The sequence below is a fragment of the Gekko japonicus genome, unplaced genomic scaffold (assembly GCF_001447785.1).
Source record: "Gekko japonicus isolate JY-2015 unplaced genomic scaffold, Gekko_japonicus_V1.1 scaffold642, whole genome shotgun sequence".
NCBI lineage: Eukaryota > Metazoa > Chordata > Lepidosauria > Squamata > Gekkonidae > Gekko > Gekko japonicus.
In genome coordinates, this window is record NW_015159727.1 from 658,262 (window position 1) to 666,447 (window position 8,186).

Sequence of the window (8,186 nt, forward strand, 5' to 3'; positions counted from 1 at the left end):
GCTTTGTACACTAAAGCTTACATTTTGAGTAAAACTTTGTTGGTCTTAAAAAGGTGCCACTGGACTCAAACTTTGTTCTGCTTCAAACCAATTTGGCTACCCACATGGATTTTTCTTCATGGAAAGATTAAGTACATCACACAGGAGCCTTTCAGAATGGCTGTAATGGGTGATAACACATTGTCCTAGCCTTGCTAAGCTAATGTCACATGTGCAGTGAGTGAGAAACCTTTGTCTAAATTCAAAGTCATAACATTACAGGCTTCATGATCAAAACAAATAATGGATTTTCACAAAGCAATTTGTCCAACAGTAGGGAGTCTTTATTTGTGTCTTTAAATCTTGCACTGGTGACTCCATCAAATACTCAAATGAAATACTAACCTGCCATCAACCTCACCAATTTTTGCACTCTTCCTCTAACTCAGCAGTTGTGGGTGCACATTGTAGAACCTGGATACCTCCCAATCAGCTGTTTGATATTCAGTCCTTCCCCATTCTTTCTATCCCACCACCTTGATAAATGGGATTCCAGCTTGTGCTCAACTACGCTTGTGCAACCCCAGCAGTTATATGCATGCCCTCTTACATTAGGGCTTCTCTCTATAAGCACAAAAACCTATTTGGGGCATAGTTGGCCCATATTTCCAGGAACATAGAATTGTGAATGTTTGAATAAACTTCAACTAGTCTTTCAACCTTCAATAAAAAGTGCATTCCTGAGAATACAGCATAGGTTGTCAGGTGCTTACCTTCTGTCAGTGGGGGGCTCCATGCTTCTTCCCTGGGGTTTCTCATAGAGGCACCATAAAGGTTTTAGCCTAGCCAAATGCTAGTGTCTCCCCACATGACATGCCCAGGTGATGTCATTGTGGCAGGCACATCAGGCACAGTGGGGTTGGGCTCCTCCTGCTGGCCAGCTGGCCAATGGCAGATTGGGGGGCCCAAAATTGAGGGAACCCCCCCACTGGGGGAATGGCAACCCTAATATAGCAACAAATAGATTTTGTGATTATTTATACTTTTTTGTTTGTTTGTCATCCTGAGCCTAAAAATGGACTCTGTGTTTAATAATTAAAATAAACTATTAAAATAAACTATTACTAAATAACAGTAGCCAAACTTGAGTGCAATAGGCTTTGATGCCATTCACAGTTTGCCATGCTTCAATGGTGAAAAGCTAAATATTCTAGAACATTCCCAGTTATGTTATTTATTTGCTTGTATGTAAATTTATATCCTACTTTTCCCTGCAATGAGGACCCAGGGTAGCTTACAACATTGTTCTTCATATTATTCTCACAGCAACAGTCTTGTGAGACTGGTTAAACTGAGAGTGATTGGCAAAAGTTCACCCCATAAGCTTTCATGGCAGAGTGGGATTCAGCTCCAGGTCTCCCAGATCTGAAGAAGTGTGCATGCACGCAAAAGCTTATACCCAGAGTTAAATTTTGTTGGCTTAAAGGTGCCACTAGACACAAACGTTGTTCTGTTGATTTGGACCAATATGGCTACCCACCTGAATTCTAATCATTCTAGCAGCAATCCTAGCCACATAACCACAGTAAAATGTGAACTCATTCAAAACTTCCAGTTATACTATCAATTTATGGAAAAACAATGTGTGTCAAACATTTTATAGTGCTATAAATATAAGCCATTTCCACAGTCTCACCTCAACCATCCTCCCAGAGTACAAACGTTTTCAATGAACAGAGAAGTGATTTTTCCATATTGCACCTCTAAACTCACTCATCTGGCAGAGGTGAGAAAGGAAATTTATTCTCAGGAGGTGCAAGTTAAGCAATAATATTTAAAGTGTTTTTTTAATAAGGCATTCTAATAGGTTATTGGAAGTTTCTAAGACAGCATTATTAGAAATATCACCCAGGCAATTGAAAATACCATTATGTTATTTGGTCAAAATCACCTGGTGATCAAAGCTCTGTATTTTCCAACACTGATTTAAGGGAAGAAACACATATCACCAACACTTTGAGCTGAAAATAAGAAACCTCCGTGAAACATCATTTCTCTCCTTAACAAATATTCAAAGAAGGCAAGTACATCAAAGTACATCAAATCCCTTTATGGGTTTCATCATTTTCTGATCCTCCAGGTGCTCCAGCATCTTCTGGAATTTCATACCTTAACTGACCAATAAAACATTTAGTGTTTCAACAAAGGGATAAAACATGTCAGCTTCATAAAATGGTTTGCCAGAGATGCCATGACTTTCAATGCTAACTGTGGCTAGGAAAGACTAAGACCCTGCTGCAAAACACATGGCAGTAAGGATGCTCCAAATTTTGCTATGAACATGTTTGATGGTCGAACTTACTGTGTTTAAAGATGGCAGTCGGAAGTGAGCTGATCACTCAGTATGTCTTTGTTGTGAGAAAAAATAAGGTGGTTCGGAAAATTTAAAACCCATTTATACAATTAATTTCATAAATAAATCATAGTCTTTTTCTCTCCTCTATTTCTGTAACTTTCCAAACAGCTAGCAGTACAGGACTCCCAACATGATTTCCTAGGCCTTTGTCTCAAGAGATATCTTTCCTCTGTCTTACACAGAAACCAACATTTGCATTTCATTGTTCATGAACCTAAAGAATTTGGAAACATTTAGAGCTAAAGAATTTGGAAACATTTAAGGATAAAAGATTGGTATGCACCTGTCATTAAGTCAAGGAAGCTGCCATTAAGTCAAGGAAGCCAGGATATTTGCAAATACTAAGGCTTGCCCACATGCAGAAACCCACATCACACCTCCAGCCATCAGATAGTGCCTGAATGTCTACTCTTGAGTCAAGGAAACAAAGAACATCCTGAAATTGTAACATTCTTGTGTTTGTCATTTAGAAATTCAGGTGCTATCTTGCTTTGTTTTGCAAAGGAGCATCAGGATGCCCCATTGCCTCTGGAATGTGTGAAACATCTCCTGGGCCCTGATAGCTCATCATTAACAGGGCAATTAAATTAATTGATGCAGTTTATGTTTTCTATGGTTCTATTGAAATATATGGGACCAAAAATGGTATTAAAAAGGGCCAGAAGCTTCATTTCAGCACTGACTCTGGGGAGATACAGGGAAGGCTTTGTCTTTCATGGTCTCTCTCTGGGTCAGTCCAGAAAGCTTTCTGTGCATGGGGAATCTTTGTTATATATATGTAACCGCTGACTGTCTTTTTTTCTTTTGAAGTAAGTATTCTGTTTTGTATTGCTTGCATGTCTTAGCTAATAAACTATTTTATTGTTTAAATAACCTTGTGTAGCATTCCAGCTAACTTTCCTTTAACATTCTACCCGCCTTGGTAAGGGGCACACACCAGACCATTACGAATCAAGAGGTGCAGGTAACACTATACAGGGTTAGTTTAGACTGTCCAGTGCTACAGGTGCATTCTTACAACAGTCTTGTTCATGTCAAGCAGCTGTGAATGCCCCCCAACTAATTTCATTGGGTTTTCTCAAAATTGTGCATGCGTAAAGATGCTGGTGATTCAAATTGATCCCCTGGAATCTCAGGATGAAGCTTGCTTTTTCCATTTGTAGCTGTAAAAGCTGAGATTCATAAATAATTCTTTTCTTTTCCAACACCTGTACCCGCTTTTTCACCTTAAGAACATAAGAACATAAGAGATGCCAATGTTGGATCAGGCCAAAGGCCCATCCAGTCCAACACTCTGTATCCCACAGTGGTCAGAAATACCAGTGCCATCAGGAGGTCCACCAGATTTGGCATGAACTTCTTTCAGTGTCTCTGCTGTTTGCTCTGTTAACTTCTTAGTTTCATTCAATTCCATCTGTTGAGCAGCAAAATTCTGGTTCAGAGTAGTCAGTTGCTGGTTGATGTTAGTCATCTGGTCCATCAGAGGGTGCAAAGATTCAGCTAATAGCTGTGAAAGCTCATTGGTAGCTTCTGGTCATGGGCTTCTACTTTCAGAAGGAGGCTTGAGCTGCGATGGTTTCTCTTTCTTACCTCTCCGCCCCACCATTTTTGAGGATTATTTACTCTTAGTAAAGTTTGCCGAAGTCTCTGTTATTCACCAGAATGCTTAACTGCGCTCTTGTGTGCTTCTTAAATCAGTTCTTATAGCTTTTACGTCCGGCTCCCTCCTTTTAAAATGATCTGCTTAGATTTTGCCTCTGGGAGTCCCCTTCCCCACTCGCTTAAATCGAAGGGGCTTTCTAGCCAGAACTCGGTATTCTGCTTTCAACATGACTCACAGTTCATCATTGGTCCTAAGACCCACAAAAGGTATGTGCAAAACACCCAATCTTCACACGCTTGCCCCAGCCAGTGACTCTCAATCCATATGGTCGCACAGCAGCAGGACCTTCAGGGCAGAGGGAAGCCTCAATTCCCCGGCATCGAGCCGAAAAAGAGGCAATCCCTCAAAAGCCCCCTCTCTAGGAGTCCAAACGCAAGGACTCCGGGGGGGGGGGGAGCGGAAAATTGCACTCCCTCCTAACTGCTGGTGTACGGATCGCGACCCTGGGAGCTCTCCAGGGTCACATCCGCCATCGTGCCGCCAGCGGCCCACATCCTTCTTGATTGAAATACAATATGCAACAAATGCCAATAACAATACAATCAATGTTCAGCATTTTTCCAGTCCCATCAAAGTTCATTTAACTCACATTGCAACCAATGGGATTCACAAGTCTGGACAAGGAATCCACTTTTTAAGGTCCCAGGTGCTTGCCTTGTTTGCACAGTTCTATGTGTATACTGCATCCAAGAGCTGAATCAGAGAAGAGGCTGCCAAAGATGGGGGTTTCCAACCCACAACGTCCTTGCAAGGATTGTTTACTTCCCCTCTACCCAAACTTGGGATCTTGGAATACATCCCCTTCTGATGATTTGACCAAAATCAGTTTGGACTTTTACACATACAGTATAACACACCAATAAAAGCAACAGGCTTTATTGAAAAGATTAACGCATAGGCCAAAGAATAAGCAGGTGCAATAAAATAACAAATCTAACTTCTCAGTATACACTTAAAGATGTGGAGGTAAGCAGGTTACAACATCTTCAAATCTTCAGAGTCACAAAGTAGTGGGTAGGAGATGCAGCTAGATGGTCCCTGACCCATTACTGGTCTTGATGGTGTTATTGGGCCATGCATGGAAACTTGTGCCAGATGGTTATAGGCTAACTTTATCGGAAACTGGACCAATGACCCCCCGATCAGTATGAGCCAATCAATAAAGTGATCCAAAAGAGGATTCTTGATGAGGAGCAAGACTCCCCCCTCTCATCTGATATTGCTGACAGTAATTAAGTCAGATCACTTTGAAATTCAAAGGAGCAATCTCAAGTGTTTCATCTTAGCTTGGGAACAGAGGAAGAGTGGTAAACGTTTGATATGGAATTCTCCACCTTGATGCCATATCAGAAAACAGGCTATTGCTTTAAATTTATGGCATGGCTAAATCCTAGTGTTTAAATTTGTAACATGGCCAACTGCTGATGTTTAAATTGTCAGGTTGATTGATACAGAGGTGATCTTTTCTCTTGACATTCCCACTGTAGCTGAATGCCTATGTGGGTACCTCATCACCAGGTCCTCTGAATAATGTACACCTTGCAGTGGCTGGATCATACCCAAACTATGAGGAGAAAAGAAACATCTATCCTTCCCTGATCCCTCTCAGCCAAGGCCTGTAACACAAAATTCCTTCCAGAGAATCACATATTGTTCCTATCTCTGGTCTATCAACTTTTATGTTGATAGCATGGGAAGGAGATCAAGGAAAGATCAGGCCTCTTTGTTTAGTAGCCTATGTCTGCTTTCAGTTTTGAGTGGTATATACTTTGGGATGTGGATTTTTTTTCCCCTTGCAGTAAAAGTGGTTATAATAAAGAATGAGAAAGCTGTTTAAGGTCAGTTCATGAGATTATGGAGTTTTAAAGAAAATATGTTAGAAGAATTGGGAAAAGTCCATAGAGATACAGAATTGAGCTGTCATGTATTCTATTACAGAATTAATCAACAGCAACAACCAATAACTTTCCCTCTAGCTTTGCTTATATAAGGACATCTATGCTATTTATCATGTAAACAGGAGGCCAGTAAGTTGCAATTTAAGGGAACAGAATCTTTGGCACAGAGATATTTGAAAGATCCTTGCTGTAATCTGTGGTTGTGACATCCATCTCTAATAACAATGCTAGAAACCAAATCTCAGTCTCCTGAGAGCAAGTGAACTTTTATTGTAATCTGATAATATCTTCACAGCAAGCCACCTTTGCTCCATGCTAAATTAAGAGACTTGCTTGCTTTGAAATGGGTTGCTTGTTCTACTCCTTTAATCCTCTCAAATGATGAGGTGGCAGAAATGCAGAGGGAGAGAGAGAAAAGGACCCCAGATTTCTCCACCTCACCCTTGTGGGCTTTAGAGAATGCACATAAAATCCCATTTTCTCATGCTATCTGATTTTGGGTCTGTAAACCAATATTTATGGTTTCTAAATGGCAAGTCACAGTATTTGAAATAATGCTAGGAAACAATAAAAGCAACTGAGGTCATGAGACACAAACACCTCTTTGTACAGTGTCATCCAGGGTTTCCAAGAGGGATGTGGTAACTAGGAATGGGGATGAATTGGAAAAATGCAGTTTGGTTCATGGTTCGTGAGGTGTCCCATTCGCAAACCACAGACCATCATGAATTTTTAGCCATCTCACAAACAGTTTCAGTTTGTGAGGTTCATGAGGTGGTAGAATGCCCCCCAGTGTGCTAGAAATACCAAACTTGCAGGGCATCTCTGGCTTATTCTTCTATACCTGACCTCCAAGTTTGGTGAAAATTGGATTTACGGCATGTGCCTCGAAGAAGTGGCAGAAGAGGGCTTTAGCTCTGCCTTTTCCTTTCGTCCTCGTGTCCAAGATGGCAGAGTACGACTTGACGACTCACATCGCTCACTTCTTAGACCGGCATTTGGTCTTCCCAGTCTTCAAATTCCTTTCCGTCAAAGAGATATACAATGAAAAGGAATTACTTCAAGGAAAACTGGATCTCCTTACTGATACCAATATGGTGGATTTTGCTATGGATGTCTACAAAAACCTTTATTCTGATGATATTCCTCATGCTTTGCGTGAAAAGAGAACCACAGTTGTTGCACAGCTGAAACAACTTCAGGCAGAAACTGAACCAATTGTCAAGATGTTTGAAGACCCAGAAACTACCTGGCAGATGCAGTCTACCAGGGATGGTCAGATGCTGTTTGACTACTTAGCGGATAAGCATGGTTTTAGGCAGGAGTACCTAGATACGCTTTATAGGTATGCAAAATTCCAGTTTGAATGTGGCAACTATTCAGGAACAGCAGAATACCTCTACTTTTTCAGAGTGTTGGTTCCGTCAACGGATAGAAATGCTTTGAGTTCTCTCTAGGGGAAACTGGCATCTGAGATTCTGATGCAGAACTGGGATGCTGCAATGGAGGACCTCACAAGATTGAAAGAGACAATTGATAATAACTCGGTCAGCTCTCCACTCCAGTCTCTTCAGCAGAAAACATGGTTCATCCACTGGTCTCTTTTTGTTTTCTTCAACCATCCTAAAGGCAGAGACAACATCATCAACCTCTTTATCAGCCCCAGTACCTTATTGCAATTCAAACAATGTGCCCACATATTCTTCAGTATCTGACTACAGCAGTGATAACAAACAAAGGCGTTCGGAAGCATAGACAAGTGTTGAAAGACTTGGTCAAGGTTATTCAGCAGGGATCCTATACTTATAAGGACCCAATAACTGAGTTTGTGGAATGTTTATATGTGAATTTTGACTTCGATGGAGTGCAGAAGAAGCTAAGAGAATGTGAATCAGTTCTTGTGGATGATGTTTTCTTAGTAGCTTGTCTAGAAGACTTCATTGAAAATGCCCGCCTCTTTATATTTGAGACCTTCTGCCATATCCACCAGTGCATCAGCATCAATATGTTGGCAGATAAGCTAAACATGACTCCAGAAGAAGCTGAGCGATAGATTGTGAATTTAATTTGGAATGCAAGGCTGGATACCAAGATAGATTCAAAACTGGGTCACGTAGTGATGGGGAACAATGCCGTGTCACCTTATCAGCAAGTGATTGAGAAGACCAAAAGCTTGCCTTTCCGGAGTCAGATGATGGCTATGAATATTGAGAAAAAAACTGAACCAGAG

At 41.0% G+C, this 8,186-nt stretch overlaps 1 pseudogene; it reads left to right on the plus strand.

The window, feature by feature from the left end:
• The first annotated feature begins 6,903 nt into the window (after nucleotides 1–6,903).
• LOC107122369 lies at nucleotides 6,904–8,186 on the plus strand (annotated as a pseudogene).